The sequence below is a fragment of the Sminthopsis crassicaudata genome, chromosome 3 (assembly GCF_048593235.1).
Source record: "Sminthopsis crassicaudata isolate SCR6 chromosome 3, ASM4859323v1, whole genome shotgun sequence".
NCBI classification, from domain to species: domain Eukaryota; kingdom Metazoa; phylum Chordata; class Mammalia; order Dasyuromorphia; family Dasyuridae; genus Sminthopsis; species Sminthopsis crassicaudata.
Genome location: NC_133619.1, coordinates 588976770 through 588999221, shown reverse-complemented (window position 1 = coordinate 588999221; position 22452 = coordinate 588976770). Strand labels below are relative to the sequence as shown.

Below are 22452 nucleotides of genomic sequence, written 5' to 3'. Positions count from 1 at the left end.
TATTTTCTGTTGAGACTTGCTTATTTTCTTGTGCTTTCTTTTAAGCCACTGGGGTATTTACTCTTTACTAATGTATCTTTAATCTTCATCTTCTTTCCCAGTGGTATTACTTTGAAGGAGTTTTATATATTCTTGTCCCCAAAGCAATAGTTGCATTTAAAGTCCTTTTTTGGCTTTGACTATGGTGTTTAAATTTAAAACACCTGTCTCCCTTCTCAAAGGCAATATTTTGTGCTTTAGGGAAATAGTTAAGAGCTAAACTTTCAACAACTTGAGTTCTCCCCATAACAGCCATTTCTCCAACCTTCTTGTTTGTTCATTTAATTTTAGATAATAACTATTGTACTTTCAGTTTCCTGACCTCAAAATCTTTTGGCAACTCAATTTTCAAAATAAGAAAGTACTTTTTTTTTCCTCTTTCTTTTTTTAAAAATCAAGAACCTTTTCCTTCTTGAAGCCTTTGCCCACCATGTCCTTAGTCACTCAGGCAGATTAATCCCATCCAAAGCCCACAGGCAAGAACAAAGAGCTGTTCTAATTCTCAGGGTCGCTCCTTCTACTTGTTCTGCCTCCCACTCACACCACTTCCATGAACTGGGAGTCACTTTTTACAAGTAAGTTCCTTGGTGAAGATGATGGGCTAAAGCCCTAAGGAGCTTCAGGTTTTGACTTCTAGGCTATAACTGAATCCTTTCAAATATGATTATATAGCTCCTACCACCCTCATTGCATTAGAATGAGATCTCAAGTACTTAATAAAGCTTTTTTATTAATCAACTTGGAAGATCACAAGAACTTCTAGAAGTTCTCTAATACTTTGAGAGATGTACTATGATTGTTCTCTCCTACCTTTTGCACCCTCAGTAGAACAAGCATTAGCTAAATAATTTTTCTAGAACTGTTTCCTCACCAATAAAAATAAAAGGATGAATTTGAAGGCTTCTATTTTCTTCCAATAGTTCTAAAGAAAGCAAATTTCCCCTTCTCAGAAATTAGTAGGTGAAATGCTATTTTAAAAGTCCCTTTTTGGGGGCAGCTAGGTGGCGAAGTGGATAGAGCACCAGCCCTGAATTCAGGAGGACCAGAGTTCAAATCTGATGTCAGACACTTAACACTTCCTAGCTGTGTGACCCTGGGCAAGTCAGGGAGGGAGGGGAGGGAGGGAAGGAAGGGAAGAAGGAGTCTCTTTTTAGAGGAAGCTAGATGGTGGATAGAGCACCTCCTGACCTTGAAGTCAGGAGGACCAGAGTTCAAATTTGGTCTCAGAGACTTAACACTTCTTATGTGTGACCCTGGGCAAGTCACTTAATCCAACTGACAGCCAAAAAGCAAAACAAAACAAAAATCTCTTTTTAGATTGGCCATACTACCTTAATTTTTTCTTTGTCACTTTTTTGATGAATGTGAAAAATGCGTGCCTTGATCAAAAACAAGTCTTTTTATAACTATGAATATTAAAAACAAGTCTTTCTCATAACCATGAATATGAAAAAATAAAGTAAAATAAATGGAACTGAAAGCTAAGTTCATTGGTCATTAATATTTCATAATGTTCAATAGACTAAGGAACAAAATTCATAGTATGACTCTAGAATTGAATTTACCCAGTATAGTTTTGTAAATGACTTTAAGTATTATAAGATTTCAAGCTAGAAATCACCTCCATGATCTAACTTTACCACAAGGGCAATAGGCCAAAAGAGGTAAAGGAACAACTCTGTAGTCATCCAAGTAAAGAGCAATGCTAAAGATTTTGTTTTCAGCATTCATTATGTAACACCAAGAAGCCTCTCCTTTAAAAAAAAACAAACAAAAAAAACCAACTTTCTATACCTATTCTATAGGCTGGGCACTATAGCTTAGCTACCAAAGATACAAGTTACAAAGACTGAAATGAACCCTGCTCCTCACATAAGGAAAACAATAAGTATATGTAAAATACACATATAACATAAAATTTTACAAATACAAATATATACAAAGTAGTTAAATTGCAAGGGAATTTCGGAGGGAGTGTACTATAAAGTGGGAGTTCTTCCAAGTTGATTAATGAAAAAGCTTGATTAAATGCTTTGACAATTTTGAATGCTCTGGAATGAGACCAATTAGAAGTTTGTCACAATAATCTAAGTAAGAAGTGATAAGGTTCAAGACTAAGGTGAGAACTATGTAAGTGGAGAGAAGAGACTAAATATCATAGATGCTGTGAAGATAGAAATATTAAGATTTGGCAAGTGATGATCTGTGAGATAAAAGAAAGTGAAGTGTCCAAGTTAATGTGCATTTATAAACCTTGGAGACTGGAAGCATGGTGACAAACCAGGAACTTTTGGAAGGACTGATTAGCAAGGAAAGATAATTCAGTTCTAGAGATTTTGAGTTTGAGACATTTCTAGGATATCCTGTTTGAAATGTCCCAGTAAGCAACTGGTTGGCAACTCCTTAGAAATGACAGTTAAAAGTACAGAAGTAAATGAGAGTGTAGTGGGCGTAGCCCCTTTAAGATTCCTTGTCTGATCTACCTTTGGGACAATATATTCCTAAAGGAAAAGATCTGTATCTGATCCAGTTTGGGCTGTACCCAGCCCCCAATTGGTTTGGGTTTTCAGCCCCCTTTGATACAAGTTCTGGTCAGAACTAGTTTGGGCTGTATCCAGCCCCCCCCACTGGATCTGAGCTAGCTTGGATTAAGCCAGCCAAAAATCTGGCCTTCAAGGAATTAACCTGAGCTCCACCCATTACTTCTTCAAGCAGATAAAAAGAGCAAAGCTAGAATCATCTTTGGTTCAGAGATTTGAAAGATGCTAGCTAAGATGCTTGCATCAGAGATTCTCTGTCCCTGCCGAAACGGCCTTTTACTAACCAGACTTTAACCTTGCTTCCAAACCCTGCAATAAACATCTTTTACCCATCTATGTTTTCGGGCCTGTAAATTCATTTACAGGGGACTCTCGCCGCCACTAGACCTGATTTAACTTTGTATCCTTGCGCTGAATCCTAAGGGGGTTGCAGGGGAGCTCCATGTGACTCCCTGTACCCCAAATCCTGCCACTAGACCTCACTTAATCCTATTGAGGTATATACCTCATTATTAGGTATTTACCTCATGATTTGGTTCAAGTTACCTTATCATTTTGAGGTTCCCTAGTACCTCATCAAGAGTACCAAAAGAGTGTAGAGAGAAAAGAGCCTAGAAATGAATCAGGAGGAACACATATATTTAGGGTGTGTGATATGGATAAACCAGTAAAGGAGACTGAAGAAATCCAGTTAAAACAGAGAGGGAGACTATTATGAAAACCTAGAGAGGTAAGAGTATATAGAAGAAAAAGGTGGTCAATGGAGTCAAATGCAGGGCACAGATTATAAAGGCTGAGGAGTGAGAAAAAGGCTATCAATTTTGGCAATTAAGAGATTACTGATAATGCTGAAGAAAGCAACTTCAATTGAATGATCAGGTCAGAAATCAAGACTGCAAAGGGCTAAAAAGGGAGTAAGTGAGAGAGGTACCCCATCCCTCTATATATAGATTATATATAGCTTTTTCTAGGAGTCCAGCTTAAAAAAAATGAGTTACAGGATGACAATTTGAGAAGACAAAATCAAATGAAATTGGATTTTTTTGCTACTATTGTTTTTTTTTTTTTTTTTTAAAGGATGGGAGAATATGTTTTGAAAGCAATAGGAAAGGAATCAGTTGCCAAGAGAGGCTGAAGATTTTTGAGGAAGAGTGGAAAGATAGGTGGAGAGAGGAAGGCTGGGAAAGAGGATGACTGAGGATGCAATCTCCTAGAAAATATGGGAGGAAACAGTTCTAATACACAAGATGGGTCAGCTTTTGGCAAGAAGAGCCACCTTAGTCAGAAATTGGGAGAAAGGAGGAGAAAATAGGAAACAATGTTAAGAGATTTTGAAATGACGAAGACAGCTTAAGATAGCTTACCTTAACACAAAGCCTGACTATATCTTTCAGTGATGTTATTATAAGTACAAAAGCTGGTATAGCTTTAGTGAAATACCAGGAACAGGGTGATTACCATGGATTTCTTAAGACAATGTTCTTCATCCTAAAAAGATTACAAGTTTTCCCAACACAGTCTTTGAATCTTATTTACAAAGCTCTTCAACAGCTAAATAATGTTACCTATGGAAGAAAGTTGGCTGAAAACCCAAAAAGCATTTCCAACAAAAGCCAAAGGATATGAAAATTTCCATTAGTCAAGAAAAGGTTACATTTGTTAGGGCAATATAAACAATCTGCCTTTCCCTCTCTTACTCAGGAGAAACAGGAACTTTATCACTAGAACTTGAACATACATAACTCACTAATAAGGTGTGAAGAAGACAGTAAAAAGATGGTCCACTGATAAAAGGCAGCACTTAACAACTTTATTTTAGTTGTAAATTACTAACCTGCAAGGTAATCATTGGAGCAGAGGTAGTGAGTCTTACCATAGAACTGATCATTTCCCATTATGGATAAATGTTTTAGGAATAAAGGGAAGTCAGCAGAAGAACAGCTGAAGGTTGCCCAAAGATAAGGCTCCAACCAGTAAAGTATTACCAAGGGTCATAATCACTGATGAAAGACTGTCAATTTGGATACCAGTAGAACTACAAAGGATAATGAAATGAAATGTAAATTACCAAAATGAAAAGCAGCAATTCTGGTCTTATCAAATACTTTTACTGACTAGGATTTCTTCTCCAGACAAAAGAATCAGTGGTAGAGAATATCTTTGACTAAAACCACTACAGTTAATTGATGCTTTTATCAGTCATCTAATCACTTAGCTAGTAAAAACAACAATGTGGCAATAAAGATCCTCTAGCAGGCTGCAGTTAGTTCTGAATAGATTGAGGAATCAAATTAGCATTAAACCAAACACATATTTGATAAAGAATATCAGTACTTGCAAATGAGGAAGATAGAAACTTAAAATCTAGATGCCCCCAAGACCAGGTTCAAACAAATTTTAAGACAAAGTCTCTCCCTACTGCAGTTAGATCCTAGTCTTAGAAACTTATAGGTTAAATTTCTGCCTTATACAACTGAAAGTCGGACCCTAATATTAAATACTTCCAATTCTATCTCTGCCAAAAATCGTTAGACAAAAATGTTAAGCAACAGACTATTCACAATTTAGAAGTGTGTGGAAATGATCATTAAAAAGACTTCATTAACATCCAAGCAACAACCTTTTTGCAGTTCTATCCACCATTTCTTCCAGTAATATATAAGGAGTTAGTTTAAAACCAGTCTGGATTAATGACTAGAAAGATGGATCTGGAGTTAGAAAACCTGAGTTTAGCATCTTACTTCAGACATTTAGATCATTACATGATCATGAGCATCTTAATGTCTCAAGTTCAATATTCTTCTGCACAACATAGATGATGATTATTCACGATATCCCTATCTGTGTTACTGTGAGTAAAGGACTATTTAAAATTAGATGTTACTGTTATCTAAAACGTCATTCAGTACCTAACTATAAAAGGACACTGCTAATCTTCCAGATTCATTCCTTCAAGCAGCTATGAAGTGACATTTCTAAAGCATCACTCCCCAGCTCAATAAATACCAAAGGCTCCTAATCACCACTATATTATCTATGTAGGACCAAATATAAACTCTTCTACTTAGCATTTAAAGCCCTTCAAAATTTAACTTACTCTATCTAGACTTATCTCCCTGTCATACTCTTATGTTCTCTAATCAAACTGGCCTTTTTGCTATTCTTCTCACATCTCTGTCTATCCCCATGCCTAGAATATATACTACTCATCTGCTTCTTAGGATATCTGGTTTCCTGAAAAGCTGAGTAAAGGACTATCTTCCAAAAACTTTTCAAATTCCTTCTCCTAAAAACTAGAACCTCTCTCCAAAATATCTTTACAACTAGGCCCCTTTAACCTTTCTAGTCTTACTCTTAGTCTTACTCTCCACTCTTCTCCACATCCTCTATAGCCCAGGACCACTCTCACACTTCATTTCCCTACTCTATGCTACCCTTGATATGTTTGAAATGCACTCCCTTCTCACTTTAGTGTCTTGTTTCTTTCAAAACTCAGCTCCTTCCTTCTGGAATAGATCTTTCCCATCTCCACTCCACTTACCACCTATTTACATCTACACAACTGTTGCATTAAAATGTAACCTTTTTTAGGGCAGACTTGGCACAGTGCCTAACATTGTGTGGTTAAAGGGTAAAGAAATCACAGCACATATTGATCAGAAACTGTTAACTAAAGTAGATCAAGCCTACTGGGCCTCAGTTTCGGCTTCTCCAGAATCACCTTGTCTACTACATTCCACGGACCAACTAGGGGTACAGTAGACCAATCACAATATATAGAGGGCGGGATTTTAGAGGTTCTTTGTTTGAAATGTATAAAAGCTGTAAGCATTTTCAAGGCTCTGGCCCTATCCTGCTGTGAAATTGACTCGCAGACCAGGATGGGGTCCGTTTCTCGAGATTCTAATAAATAATTCTGCTTTCTATGAATGATCTCTGAGTAGTCAATTTGGGTAGGTCTTCTTGTCCCAAACAACATGTAACTAAGTACTTAATAAATGCTTGTTGATTAACACTGTCCACATGTATTAAACAGGTAACTATCTCCCTTGACAGAATGTAAACTCCTTAAGAGCAAAGACTACATCATTTTTGTTTTATATCCCTTACACCTTCTGTAGTTCCTGATACAGTTAAGTATCTAATAAATTCTTACTCACTCCCAAATGTCTGAGATATAAAGATGAAAAGGACATGGTTTCTGACCTCAGGAAGCTTCTATCCTTGTAAGGGAGATAGACAAGTAACTAGAATATAAAATAGATTGTGGAAATACCACTGAAAGAAACACATAAAATGCTATGGAAATTAAGAAGAGATTTCTTCTGCTTAACAGGATCAGGAAAGGCATCCTTAGAAAAAGTAGAACTTGCCAAGTTCCTTTAAGTAAGAACTGGACTAATGAAGGGAGGAAAAGAAAGACTAGGAAATAATTTTAAATGGAGAAGAGAGCTAAGCAAAAGCAAGGAAAACTTCAAAAAAGTGTATCTGGAGTAAACTGTCTAATTTGGTCAGTAAATAACAGCAGAAAGGACATAAGGGTAGAAAGGTAGGTGGAAAGGCCAAATCTTAGAGAATCTTGAATGATTGGCGAAAGAGTTTATCTATGTCCATCTATGGGCAATGGCATAGTCATGCAAACTCCAGAAGCCATCCGTTTTCTCTTAGCAGGGAAATTACAATGTAAAATTAACTTTTTATACACATGAATCAGGTAATGATGCACAGATCGTAAAATTAGAAGACTTAGTACACACATGAGGCACTAAGAGTCCAGACTATAATGACAGCCATGATGATGGAGGATAGATAAGAGGACATAGCCAAATACATTGCAAACAATAAAGAATTGTCTCATTACTAAAAAGACCTGATAGGGTTTGGCCAATAAATGCATATAAATAAACATGAAGAAAAACACCAAAGCTTGGAAGTTCAAAAATAAGAAAAGAATCACGAACTTTAGAACTGAAAGGGATGTCATGTTATTGACAATTTATGTCAAGTTGAAGAGATGAAATGAGGTGTTTCAGCTGAAATATGTTGAGCTTCAAGGACCATCAACAAAGTTGGACATATCTGAGATATATTTGGATTAGTTTTTATTTTTAGAAGAAAGGTACAGAGAGGCACCTAGTACCTACTAGAGCTAACATGCTGATCAAACTTTTTTTTTTAATGACATTACTACTCTGATCTAATATCATTAAAGGCCATTACAACAATAGATTTGGGAAAATAAAGAGGATTTCCTATCCAAATTGTTTTGTTCTCCCAAATTCCCAAAACACCTGACAATTCTATGGCAGTTGACTGTGGCTTAGAGAAAATAATAGTAGCAAATCTTTCTCCCACAAAGCTCTCAATTACTAAGCTACTTATATGTTTCATGAATGATTTTCTTCATAAAATGCATCACATTTTGAGCTTTTACAAAGAGCATTATTTCACCAGACACAAAATTTTGCCCATAAACATAACTAAAAAGAAACAGAATAATATAACCACAAATTGGAAGAACTACAAATGTGATTACTAAGAATTGTGTAGGCTTGCAAATTTATTTGAAACTGATTTTCCACTTGGGATCAAAACCAACTGTTCCCTTCTGCAACAACTAATAAAAGCCACATTCTCTGATTCAGCAATCTCGTTTTTCATTTCCTGGAAACTGTGGTTTCAAATTACATCAATATCTTTCTTGTATCTCATATACAGGGTTTTTGTACAGGGTTATATCAGAGCACAAAACTATTGAACAGGAAGGAAAGATAGGGTTTAGTCATGCAAACTCCAGGAAAAAAAGAAAAGGAAAAAAAAAAAAAAAGGATAAATCTCTTTTATACAGGGTACTAGATAATGGGAGTAGTGCTCAAGAAACAAACATTAGTTTGACATCAATCATCTATAGATAAAGTGCCTGAGCTTTGATGTCAGTTAAAATTTTTAGTTATTTTCACAATTAGCTGAAACAATTTTTAAGGAGACCAGTCCAAAGGAGTAATGTCACAAAAGGGAGGAGTTCATACAAGTCAATGCTATCAAACCTTAAATGCTAGCTTGTCCCAGATAAGTTACAAATTTCCCAAGATGTGACAGAATGTTGCTATAATGTATTTCAGGAAACTCTAAATAAGTATCCCCTGGATAAGCATCTTCAAAAAAAGGTAGCCACAGTAGGTTGAAAGGTAAAACAAACCTGATTGCTTGAAACAAAAAAGACAATAATACATAAATGATGACAGTCAAAAATAGTCCTTAACCTTTTCTGTGAAACAAACTATCAGTTTCCTAACTTTGTTGTGCACAACTGAGGCTAGAGAAGAAACTGAGAATCACTGCTGAAAGGAAAAAAAGTTCAACCCTGTCCAGATTTCAACGGGGAAAAAAAAAATGCACCATTGGATCCCATAATGAAAAGGCCACAGAACTAGGAATCAGAAGGCCTGGATTTCAGTCCCAGGACTATTGTAGGATGGTCTCTTAAATTCTGATATTCTAAAATCTTGTGACTCACCAGTAGAAAAAACAGGATGTAACACTCCTAGAAAGTACAATATGGATTATCACAAACTTTTCTTTGGGACACCTGTGCATAAGATTCTCCTATTTTTTCCAAATAGAATTGGAAATTTGTACTTCACAGGTGTCTCAAAGTTGTCTTATTCTCTTTCTGTTGTTTCAGACAAATCAGATTAAACTATAGAGCTTGAAGTATGCATGTATACATATGTGGAGAGTATATGTATGTATTTTGCCTGGAAAAGTTTTGAGCAAAAATCTTAACTCTACAAAGTGTCATTCATGATTGAAGTTTCCCTACCAAACTTTTCTGTGTTAATCATGGCTTCTAGATATCCACTACAAATTTAGCTCATATACTGGTACATAATTATTCTATAGTAAATGCAAACCTCTAAGTGTCAGACTGCATGTTCTGAGATGCAATAAGGGACATAATTTGATTGAAAACTTTTTTGAGGAACACAGCAGCACAATTAAGGACAACCATTCCTCAAGCAACTTTCTATATAAATAATTCCCTAAAAGCTAGGAGTATCTTTCATAATAACTAATTCTACCACCAGAATTAGTAGAGAAAAGGAATGAAATAAACCAATTGGTTCCAAATGGCTATGAGTCACCCTCCTTATTCAAAACAGCAATCTAAACTGATATTCCAGTTTTAAGTATTTCTCCTAGGCCTGCATGGTGAAAATAACTGATTTTACTTGCTGACAAGCAAAACATGAGCATGTTATTAGTAACAACTCTGAGAACTGGTTTGAAACAAAGGAAGAGGAAGTAATACTATTTACAAAGGTACAAGACTATACAAAGTATCTGCAACTAAGCAAAAGAGCTACTCTGCAAATAACTATCTTTAGTTAGTTATCCAGACTGGGATCAGCAACCTCTTAATTCTTCAATTCCTTAAGAAATGGTTCCCACCACCTTCCAAATCAGAAACTCTCACAAGACTGAAACTTTCCCAAACAGATAACCTCTCTAGCAATAGTGGAGCATTTTCATAGGTAAACCTCCAAGAGAACTTAACACTACTTTCACCACTGATCTATAGCTGCTGTCACAGTTCAAAAATGTATTCACACTCACAAAAACAACAAAACAGGAATTCTTCTGGGGATTTATAAAAGGACATCTAGTTAATTCCTTTAAAAAGTGAGACTGGCAAAGGAAAACAGGAAAAACTACAGCTCACATTTATTTAATATTTTAAAGGTATGCTAAGAGATTTAGGTACACTGTCATTCATTTAATACAGAGACCTTGGGAAGTAAATGCTGTTATCCCTTTTTACAGCTGAGAAAATGGGTCACACAAGTGGGTGAGACAAGTTTCAAATACAGATCTTTCTGACTCCAACCATAACCCTCTACTTCATTCCATTAATTCACCAGAAACAGATTAAATAGACCAAAACACTTGCTAGAGGCTCCCTGAAACTCAAATGAAAAGTTAGGTGTCTTGGGAATATACATTCTTGATGATCTGATATATTCTATGGCATACTGTGAAAGGACATAGGAGTCACACAGGATAGTTGTCATCTCTGCCAATTCCTTGAAATACTGTTGTCCCAAGACTATACAACAATCAATTCTGATGGATATGGCTTCTCTTCAACAAGAAGATTCAAACCAGTTCTATCTGTTCAGTGACAAAGAGAGCTATCTATACCCAGAGAGAAGACTATGGGAACTAAGTGGGGAACACAACATAGCATTTTCACTCTTTCTGTTATTTGTTTGCATTTTTCTTCCTTCTTGATCTGATTTTTCTTGTGCAACAAGATACGTATAAATATGTATACATATATTGGATTTAAAATGTATTTCAACATATTTAACATGTATTGGACCACCTGCCAGCTAGGAAAGGGGGAAGGAAGGGAAAAATTTGGAATAAAAGGTTTTGCAATATTGGAAAAATTACCCATGCATATGCTTTGTAAATAAAAAGTTTTAATTAAAAAAAAAAAAAAAAAGAAAGAAAAAAATATAGTTGTCCCCATTCACTGCCTTCCCTTCCTCCCTTTTCAGCCACTCCTCAATCATTTATAATCTGGCACTTGAACTCATCACTGAAATGAAACTGCTCTCCCCAAAGATGCCAATGATCTCCTAATTACCAAATCTTCAATGAATAATGAGACTCAAATATACAAAAACGTTTGGGAAACTCTTTTGTGGCTGCTAAAAACTGGAAATTAAGGAAGTGTCCATCAACTATGTAATAGCTGAAAAAATTATACTACAGTATAATGCAGTGGATATAAGATTATAAAGATTTCTAAGAAAGGATGAAAGGGGTTGCTTCAGAAAAACCTGAAAAGATTTACAAGTATTTTTATTCAACTAAAGTGAACAAAACCAGAACAATTTACATAATAAAACTATAAAAACAAACTACTTTGAAAATATTTACTCTTTTTGTAACCTCATCAGCTTCCAGGGGTTTAATTATCATCTCTATGGAAATGACTCCTAAATCTACAAATCCAGATTCAGTCAGATCTCTCTTCCCATTTATTACTTTCAATCCTGATTGCATAATGCAAACTAGATGACTCCTAGATATCCTTAACTCAACAAGTCTACAACTGAATTCCCATATTTCTATTTAAACTTTCCCCTCTCCCAAATATCCCCATTTCTGTTAAAGGTATCATCATCCTTCCATTATCTCAGGTTCAAAATTTCAGGATTATCCTCTACTTTACATTCTCCTACATCCCACATGTTCAGTCTGTTACTAAATCTTGTCATTTCTGTTTTCAATATCTCCCTTCTCCACTCAAAATGACTACTTTAGATTCAAGCTTTTATCAATTTTCCGCTACGTTATTTCCAACCACCTTTTAACTTGTCTCTCTGCCTTAAGTGTCTCATCACTTCAATGCCTCCAAAGTAATTTTCTCTACTCAACCAACTCCACACACACACACACACACACACACACACACACACACACACACACACACACACACTTCAATCCAGCTACATAAGCTTACCTGAAGTTATTATCCCCAAATTATTTATTTTTAGCATGTTCTTTTTAAATTTTCAATTCCAAAACCTCTCCCTCTCATCCCATCTCCAACTATTGAGAAGGCAAGCAAAATAAAAATTATACATATGAAGTTATACAAAACATTTTGATATTAGCTATTTTCTAAAGCAAGAAAAATAAAGACAGAAAATTATACTTCAATTTTCACTCAGTTTAATCTGTTTTCTCTCTAGAAGAGAACAGCATTTTTTCCCATGAGTCCTTTGGAATTGTCTTGAATTGCCATATTGATCAGAGTAATCAAGTACTTCACAGTATATTTGCTATTTCTAAAGTAGGACACTCATCTCCCAGGAAACTCCAAATCCTGGCTCCATGATTTTGAAATGGCTGCCTTCCCTTCTTCTCTCCTAAGCCAAGCCTGGAACACTCTCACTTCCACTTCTTTCCTGAACCTCCTTTAAAAATCAACTTAAATGTCATTTTACTACAACTTTCAAGCCTTTCTCAGTCTTTCCAACTGCAAGTTCCTTTCCCTCTATGGTTACATGAAATCTACTTTGAATGTATCTTATATAAACCTAGATAAATAGGTGCTTTCTCCCTATTAAAATAAAAACTCCTTAAAGAGACTTTTTATTCCCTGCGATTCTAGTGCTTAGAACAGTGCCAGAGACATAGTAAATACTAAATAAATGCTATTTCACTGAGAAGAGACTGAATGAAAGGCAGTAATAGCAGACAGTGAGTTTGATTTCAGTGTTAGGAAGACAAATTCAAATCCTGTCTCAATCACTTAATATCTTTGGGACTTAGTTTTCTCACTAGATAGCCTTTGAGGTCCATTCCAACTCTGAAATTCAATGATTGACAATCTAAGTGGATTTTTTTGTTTTGGATTCTGGGGTTAAGTGACTTGCCCAGGGTCACACAGCTAGGAAGTGTTAAGTGTCTGAGACCAGATTTGAACTCGGGTCCTCCTGAATTCAAGGCTGGTGCTCTATCCACTGCGCCACCTAGCTGCCCCTAAGTGGATTTTAATAAGGCAACTAATAAAACCTCACTGGTGGACAAGATAAAGAAATGCAGGTTAGAGAAAAATGCAAATAAGTGAACAGGTGGATGCACAACAGGTTGACTCTGTTTAAAGAGATCACTGTCTCTTTTGTGGAGTACCCCAGGGTTCATTCCTTGGACCTGTCTTTATTTTACATTAAAAATTTTTTTTTTCCTTGTCTTTGCATCACCTTCATTTTGAAATATATATCTCTTCTACCTATGGGACCATCCCTTATAATAAGATATAAAAGGAGAAAAGGGAAGCATTTCTGCAAAGCTAAGCATTATACCAAGTAAATCTTACATCCAATGCAATTATTTCACAACCATAGTCCCTTGCCTCTTTTCAAATAAGGAAAGGAGACAACATTTTGTCCCTCTTCTTTCCAATCACACTGTTGTAATAAGTATATTTTTCTGGTCCTATTTATTTTGCTTTGCATTAGTTTGCATTGTCTTCCACATTTTTCTGCATTCATCATTTATGACTGCACAATAATATTCCATTATATTGACATGCCACATTTTATATAGCCATTATCCAATCAATGGGCATCTACTTTGTTTCCAATTCATTCATATTACAAAAAAGTGCTGCTATAAATATTTTTATCCATGAGACCTTTCCCCCCTTCCTTTTACTTCCCTAGGTTCTAGATCTCATGGTGAGATCTCCGAGTCAAAAGCTATGAACATTTAAATCATTTTATTGGCTTAATTTCAAATTAATCTCCATTAATTTCCATTCCTGGAATGCTTAGATCAATCACAGTTCCATCAATGTGTTCATGTACCTAATCCATCTTCTTAACCTTCAACACTAATGACTTCTGTCTTTTGAGTGTGGGATGAAACTGCAAATGTTTTTATTTGCATTTCTTTTTATTAATGGCCAAAAACAATCTTTCATCTGGTTGTTTATAGTTTACAATTCTTCTTGGGAGAACTGTTTGTTCATATGCTTTGACCACTTATCCAGTAAGGTATATATATTCAGCATTATCTCAAATGTTTTAACTTGAAAAAAGGCAGAAATGGCATGCCTATTAATTTTACAAATAACACAAAGGCAAATTTGTTAGATTACAGAATCAGTCTCAATATATCAACACACAGAAATGGTGAATCAAACTGAAGATAAGACGTTGTAGAGACAAATATCAAATTCCACACTTAGGTCAAGAAAATCAGCTGCAAAGAAGGTAAATACAGAATGAGGGAGACTTGTCTGAAAAACCAGGGAATAAGAACCATAAGACATTCCCATCTCATTCATTTCAGAAGACAGAAGTTAAGTACTGCACATATTTTCACAATTTCTGATATACCACCCAGTTATGCTGATTTTTTTCTCTATTTATCTTCTATCTTTAAAAAAAACTACTTTTGTTACATGTAATAGGAAGAAGGAAAATATGCTGAGGAAAATGACAGTGATGTAAAACTTATTTTAAAATTGTTTTGAAAAAGAAAAAACTTTATAATAGTCAATGAATCAATAATATGATTCAAAAGTCACAAAAGTAATGGATTACAAGAAGTACAACATTCAAAACAAGGAAAGGGATACTATCATTTATCTGAAACAATATGTTTAATTTTGAGCCCTACATTTTAAGAGATGCTGAAAAACTGATTTGAAATCAAGAATGGAAATGAAAAGACACTTCTAAAGGAAAAGAAGATTCAGCAAAGATATGGTGGCCATCTAGATTATCTAATAGGTTGCAGAGTATTCGATAATACTAGATTTCTTTGTACCTTTGTACCTCCAGGGAACAGAACTAGCACCAAAGAATGGATGGAGAGTGTGGGATGGCACTGTGAATTTCAGCTATATATAATAAGAATTTTATTTGACAATTAGACATTTACAAAAGTGGAATTAGATGTTTTAAATTCTTTATCACCTAATATGTCCTGGCAAGTTGGATGATTACTTGGCAAAGTATCACAAACAGGGATACTTAAAATTAACTCCACTGGTATTCTGGTGATGCCTATGTGTATTATCCCTTCTCAAAATGTCATTTAATACATGGGATTTTAAAGGAAACCAGTTATAATGAAATATAGCAATCAAAATATTTTTAAAGAAGGATTCCAGGTTAAGAAACCCTATCAGAGAGAAAATTCCTATATCCTTCACTCTAACAGACATCACAATGACTTTGCTAAAGCACATGGATGACTACATTACTATCCTTCCCCAATAAATGCCAGTGGCTCTCTGCTACCTCTAGCGTCAAAAAGAAACTGCTCTGCCCTTTAAAACCCTTAATAATATGGCTCTGTCACACTTTTCCAGAATTAGAATATGTTACCTACTCCTCTTTATGCATTCAGTAGTCCTCTCACACATTCCATTACTCATCTGTGTGTCCCTGTACAAGCTATCTTCCATAAGAAATGTCCTGTCTTCCTCTTCACCTCTCTCAGAAGCCTTAAGTTTCCTTCAAAGCCTAACACAAAATCTACTTCATTTGACCTTTCCTGATGGCCTTAGTTTATGGGATTTTCCCTCACCAGAACTGTTGTACTCGTGTATGTTTTGTACATAAGTTAAGATGTGTATATGTTGTCTTCCCTTATAGAATATGAGTTTTTTGGGGTAAAGTTTTTTCTTTGCTTTTGAACCCCTAGCTCCTCAAAGCTTTAGCACATAAAAGCTTACTAATTCAATAGTTACTGATTGATTAGGCCAGATGACCTCTAAGATGGTATGAACCTATTACCTGAAATACTATCAGCATAATGTGCATGGGCATGTGTAAGTGAGTGAGTATGCTGGTTAGTTGTTGTCTTTCATTCTGAAAGAGGACCAAAATGGCATCGCTATGTTGGGGTCAAGGTACAGGGTGTCTGGACTCACCAATCATACCAACAGGAGCTGAGAAGATTCTACCATAGATTAAGCACAAATAGTTCATGTGTACATTTGGAGTGAAGATAGCTCAAAGAAACATGAAATATATAAATTTAGAGACATCACAATTTTGCTTTGTTTATAGAGCACAGTCCCTTCTTTGATGTTGGATGGCAATGCTGATGTCATGCTAAGCAGCTCCAGGTCATGGAGATTAGGTTCAATTAGCCCAAATGACAGGGACCTATAGCTTACAAGGGGCTACAAGTAGTAAGAACAGCACAGGAGCAAAAGAAATACTTTAAAGGTCATGACAACAAAAGCAAATACAGAGGAATACAATGCCATTTAACAAATGTTTACTGAGCACAGGTCTACCAAGAAGAGCCAAAAACAACACGATGTAAACTAAAATATGAACCTAATGAAAAAAGAGACAAGGAAAAAAGTGGAGCTGTTTCTCAGGATGAGGGCATAGGCATCATTAGTAACATTTCTACAGGACTTTTATTTGCATAGCATTTTATGCCATTCTTTTTTTTTTTTTTTTTTAATCTTCACTACAAACCTGTGAAGTGCTATTATTCCCATTTTATAGATGAAGAAAATGAAGCTGAGAATGCCCAAACTTAGGACTTCCTGATTCCAAGGCTATTTGTTTTTGCTTTGTTTTTTTCCTCAATCGTATTTTATTTTTCCAAATACATGCCAAGATAGTTTTCAATATTAATTTTTAAGACTTTACATTCCAAATTTCTATCCCTCCTTCTCTTACCTTCTTCTTCTCCAAGACAGCAAGCAATCTAAGTTAAACATGTACAATCCTTCTAAAGGTATTTCCATATTTGTCAAGCTGGGCTTTTTCCTCTCTAACTATATATATACTTCATTTTAAAATTTTTTTTATTATTTTATTTTTCCATATACATGTTAAAAGTTTTCAACATTCATTTTTGTAAGATTTTGGGTACCAAATTTTTCTACTTTACCTCCCCCTTGCCCAAAAGAGCAAGCAATTTGGTATTTGTCATGTTGTACAAGAAAAATCAGACTAAAAGGGGAAAAAAACATGAGAAATCATCTAACAAAAAAAGTGAAAATACTGTTTCAATCACATTCACTCTCTGGGTGCTGATGGCATTCTCCATCTCAATGTCAAGGCTATTTGTTTTACCAGAGTTGCCAAATTCAAATAGAAATTGGGGCCACTAAATTACATATACGAGTGCCCATTGGGCATAATTTAGTTTTGAAATGTGATGTAACCTATGTTTTACTTTTATTTTACTAAATATTTCCCAATTGTATTTTAATCTGTTTCAGAGTGCTACAGGTTGCATATCTGTTTGATAACTCTTAATCACCTAGTTATATCAAAGCAAATGGTCACCTCTTCTAATTATAAATACTCTGGAACATGCCAGAAGCCCAAGGAGGGTGTGTTAAGTGATCTTAAAGCAGATTAATATAGCTTTGGTAAAATATTGCTCCTCCGACTAAGGACATTATGTAACTTCGTGTTTATATTTCTTTTCAAAGTGGGGGCAATTTGTCCTGATTACCTTGTCACTCAAGCCAGAAGTCTCAGGAATAAAGAGGAAGGCTAATGACTTTACACTGTCCTACCTCACTTAAATCCAATTCATTCAAAAGTCACAATATCACCTTCCTAATGTCATGGTCTTCTTTGAAAACAAAGGATAAACAATCTTTTCAAGGTCTAACATATATTCACTTAAGACTCCTTTTTCATCTGCCTCTGTTTTATTTCTATAGCCATTTCTCATTTTTCTATAAACTATTCTCTAAACTCCTAAATGTTCACTCAGTGCTGTGAAATCAACTGCATGCTCTGAAGAGGTTTCTTGTCCCAGTCCCAACCATAGTTACTGTGGGTTCCAAACTCTTTCTTTCACATTTTCTTCCCCCTCCCATTTTTCTCATGGATTATCTTAATCCTGAAAGAGTGATCAGTTAATAGAATTAGAAACTACTACCAGAATGATACTATTTCAGTTAGACAGTAACTCAGTACAACCAAAGCTCAGAAAAGAATGTCCTTTACAACATATCCCACATATATCACAATGCTCAACCCACGGCCCACTTTTGTGAAGTTCTAATTTCAGGCAGTTATTCCTTACAAAAAACCTTAACGTACTTCTCTGTACAATCTACCAACGATTTCTAATTCTGTCCTTTGGGATCAGGCAAATCAAGCCTTAACCCTCTTCATCATCCTATTTAATCCAACCTTAGATAAACTCAATACCTTTCCATGGTTCTCAACTTGCCTAACCATCTGACTGAAGGGGAAGCACTCATCTCCCTCCAAAATCCTTCCTTAATAGCAGAATATAGACTTTGCAGGTCAACTTTCTATATGTAGTTTTGCTTCATCTCAACTCCAGGGAACACACTGCCCCCAGCGGAGTACTCCTGGTATGGTTCTTCCCCCAAACCCTACAGTGTATGGTATATGTCTTAGTGTGGGGAGAAGGGGAGGGAGGGGAAAGAGAGGGGAATGTCTATTTCCATATTAAAGCTATATTTAAATCCATATTAAAATTTCTCTTATTAGATTTATCCCATGTTCTGGCCTGTCAAGATTTATTTTTATCTTATCATCTAGTATGTCATGTATCCCTTCCAAATTTACATTATCTGTCAATTATCATGTCATTACTAAAAATGTCAAATAGACCAGGGCAAAAGAAAAATGACTGGGGACACCCCTAAGAGCACCCTCCAAAATGAAAACAAACGATTATAACTCTTTGATTTGGAAATTCATTCTCCAAATCAACTAAATGTGGGACTATCTAGCATACATCTCTCCACCTAGTCTAGAAGAAAAGCATAAGAAATAAATATTGTCCTAAAATCTAAGCAAATCAGATCTACAGCATTCTCCTCAATTTAGTAACCCTTCTGGCTCTTTGTAGCAACTGCTTGTTTTTCCGGAAAAGTTCACTGATCATTCCTTTAATAATATATTATATAAGTCAATATAAATCAAATATCAAAACATTTCCTCTTCTCTAGCTCAGACATATTTCTGTCATTGCTTCCAAAAAGTAAATGATAATGGCTCTTTCTATATTCAAAGATGTTGTTATTCTGCTCCATGTGATATGTACTCAACACAAGTTGCTGAGTGCTCTTCTATTATTTCCTTACTTAGCTTGAGTATCAATTTACTATTAAATTATAAGTATTATATCTTTTTGAATATAAAGATTATGACTCAAAAAAATAAAACAACTTACTTTCTGTGGCCTGAGTATGTCTGTCTGTTTCTCTCTGTTTTGATATATACAGTCTCATTTTTCAAAATGTATGTTGCTGCTATAGTTAATAAAATTCATTTAAAAGTATTAATGCATTTGTAGCTCATTTTTTTTATCATCATACCACCCCTAGGATATTAACAGTACAACTATCATATAATGAACCATTAACTATTTTGGGGGTAAATTAACATACAAAAAAAGGTGGGGAAGCCTCTATTCTAGCGTAGTCTTGAGAGATTTATGTTAGTAGAAGTCCACTTTTTGAATAAACACCATTTTCTGGAACAATTAGTATGCCAGTACATTGAGAAATCCACAAAGTCCATGAGATAGACCAGCTTTTCCCTTACCAGTTATCAGACTGTTTGATTTCAAATTTTCACAAAGTAAAAATGAATACTCATAAGAAAACTGAATTATAAACACTACAAAGGACTAAGCATAAGTCTTAAAGGCAAAGCGGCTAAAGGAACTTCAAAAGCACATACATTTTAAAGCAACTTTTACTACAAAGGTTCTTAAAAAAACCAAACATATTAAAATCAGACATTCAGAGATTTCTCTTTGTTCTGCTACTTAACAAAAGCTGACAATAATTGTTCTCAAAGCAACAAGAAAAACCACTCATAAAGAAAAGGCATCAGAACAGTTTAATCAGAACACCCTACTGGTTCTCATATCCTTTCAGTTTGGAGACAAACCATTTTACCAATTAAATGTAAATTCTTTCCCCTCTCAGCTCGGCTGTCCTTCAGAATTCCAAAAAGAATGTTTTCTAGAACAAAAATGAAAATACAAACGGGCCAGAAGGCTGATGACTCATAAGGGATCATAGGTGCTGTATTCCCTAGCATTAAGCTGAGTATTTGAGTTATTGGTTCTTTAAGGGTCTGACGAGAATGGATACACATGACATATATCTCTGAACAAAACATTGTAGCACTTAAGCTACTAATATGAACATAATATTGCTCCTTTTTAAAAGAATCTTACTAATCTTATGCTGAAACACTCCTATGTTCCTGCTGTGACCAGAACATGAATGTAATAGAAGAGGAAAAGGAACATTTAGCAAGTGTTAGCAAACTCAATACATATTGAGTACTCTTGGACAGTAATTAGAAGAGGAGGGGAAGATATGTGGAAAAAGTCCTGGACTCAGGAATCAGATAACTTGTACTTAAGTCTTAAATCTGCTAATTAGCAGTCATATGATCCTTATCAAATCATCTCACTCTCAAAGCCCCTTTTCTATTCTATAATAATGGTATTCACACTTGAACAGCTGGATTGAAGGAAAATGTAAATCATAAAGCACTCCATGTTTACTGCGGTTATCATCCCCCTCCCAGGCAATTGGGGTTAAATGACTGGCCCAGGATCACTAAGTGCTGTTATCATTACAATACACTGTACGATCCAGAGAATTCCTCCCTAAGAAATCAAAATTTTCTCTGAAATACTAGAAAGTCAACATTAGAAAAGGAGGCATTTCTGCCATTTGCTCTATTGATTAATATGTAAAAACTACTTGAAGGATACAAACTACTGTGTGTATTTCTAAGTCAAAAAAAAAAAAAAATGTCTGAGGCTTGTAATAAGCTAAATTGAATAAATCCTTGAAAGTATTTGCATTAACAAATCTTCCATTCGATTTGGACAAAAGGCAAACACAACCAAAAGACCTTCTTACATTTCCAGGGTTGAAGAAAGCACTCACTAAAGAAGCGGAGTCCAATTTGGAAACCCTTTTTCCCCTTGCTTTTCTACTACATACAGAGACCACCATACCCAACCAATCCAATATAAATTCTCCAAACTGAAGGTTTTCTTAACCCCACTTCTTTCAACATAGAAAATTAACTCTCCCTCCTAAAGAAAATTCACATACCTGGACAAGAGAGACTATTCAGGAAGATAAGCAGATATATACTGTAAGTAGAGTGATAATTCTTAATTGCTATTACTATACCTGTTGTATTGACAGAAGATGGCAGTCTCCCAAGCTGCAGATTGTCACTGGTGCTGAATCAATTTGAAATGAAGGAGGAAAAAAAGGTATTTTTAGATAACAGAAATAAAAATAATCATTACCTCTTATATTGATTTTACCTCCCTTCAGTTTCCAGGTGCTAACAATATGAGGTTTCACTCAGATATTAAATGTGAAATAAAAGAGAATCCTAGTGAAGTGTAAGATTTCTTAAATCTTTTTTTTTCAAGGCAGAGAACTTGTCCACCTTTATTTCTTTACTCCACTGAGGAAATCTAGTTCTCTCTGACAGCAGCCATTTTTGCTCTTGGGTACATCTCTAAAGTATGCTGCTTTCTAGGCGACAGTATAACTGGTGTTTTGGCCAAAGACAGAAAAGCAAGCTCAAAAGAATTAAGCAACTGTGGGGAAAATGCATGTCTGCAATCTAAGTCCACACCATGGAAATCTATTTTGTTGGCATAACACATCTATGTATGATCTTTTTTTTTCTCTTTCATAGTTCTTTCCAGTCTCAACAGGATCCCTTCAGTGCAATTAGCAACTTCCCCTCTACAGCAGGCAATGAACTCCCATTAGTGCTTACCAACTTTCAAGCACCAATAGTGATTTATTCAACTTACACCATTATCACCTTCAAGAGATTAAGTAAATGAGGGAAAACTTGCTCGTCAGAAAACTGTATGGTCTGAATAGTTGTCTGAACTAAATGTATGAGAATTAGAGTTAAAAGCGGACAGTTTTCAGATTTATAAACACCAACCCACTCAAGACCTGCACACTAGAGATTAGGAGACAGGACCACGCTGAGAAAGGCACAAGGAAGGCCTTCCTGCTTAAAAAAAACAACTAGGCCTTGGTTTCATGGTCACCTTTAAATGGAATCCCAAAATCTATGATTAAGTGGAGAAAGAGGGAAAAGGTATAAATGGCTTATCATTTCATCATCTGGAATCCTTCCCAGCCAAGGTTGGGGCAAGTCTACGAACAAGAGTCAAACACACTCTTTCCTAGAACAGAAGTAAAGAATCTAAGCCTGTGGGTTCATGGGGAGATGCTCTTAGCACTAGGTGACATTTGGGAGGAAGATGAGGTGAGTATAAGATGGCCCAGTCTTGATGAAAATAT

At 35.4% G+C, this 22452-nt stretch overlaps 1 protein-coding gene across 6 annotated transcripts in view; it reads right to left on the bottom strand.

Moving 5' to 3' along the window:
• Positions 1 to 22452, bottom strand: part of THRAP3 (thyroid hormone receptor associated protein 3) — an 87396-nt gene that overhangs the window by 63671 nt on the left and 1273 nt on the right. For 4 of the 6 annotated variants that reach the window (XM_074305138.1, XM_074305140.1, XM_074305141.1 and 1 more), the window contains exon 2: positions 21304 to 21356. The gene's annotated coding sequence lies outside the window, so the exon portion shown is untranslated. Of the gene's footprint in view, positions 1 to 21303; positions 21417 to 22452 lie in introns of those variants that run through there. The other 2 variants (XM_074305139.1, XM_074305143.1) reach the window with 2 other exon arrangements.